Source organism: Arachis duranensis, chromosome 9 (genome assembly GCF_000817695.3).
Source record: "Arachis duranensis cultivar V14167 chromosome 9, aradu.V14167.gnm2.J7QH, whole genome shotgun sequence".
Lineage (NCBI taxonomy): Eukaryota > Viridiplantae > Streptophyta > Magnoliopsida > Fabales > Fabaceae > Arachis > Arachis duranensis.
In genome coordinates, this window is record NC_029780.3 from 18,399,116 (window position 1) to 18,399,579 (window position 464).

Consider the following 464-nt stretch of genomic DNA (forward strand, 5'->3'; position numbering starts at 1 on the left):
TGGAAATGGAGGAACACAAGAGTGCAACTCTCATTCTAGGAAGACCTTTCCTAGCAACTGGACAAACCCTCATTGACGTCCAAAAAGGGGAAGTAACCCTGAGAGTCAATGAGGAGGAGTTTAAGTTGAATGTTGTCAAAGCCATGCAACATCCAGACACCCCAAAAGACTGCATGAGTGTTGATATCATTGACTCTCTGGTAAGAGAGGTCAATATGGCTGAGAGTCTCGAATCAGAGCTAGAGGACATCTTTGAAGATGTTCAACCTGATTTGGAGGAATCAGAGAGAATAATAGAACCTCTGAAAATCCCTCAGGAAGAGGAGAAAGCTCCAAAACCCGAGCTCAAACCATTACCACCATCCCTGAAATATGCATTTCTGGGAGAAGGTGATACCTTCCCTGTAATCATAAGCTTTACTTTAGAGCCACAGGAAGAGGAAGCACTAATTCAAGTGCTAAGG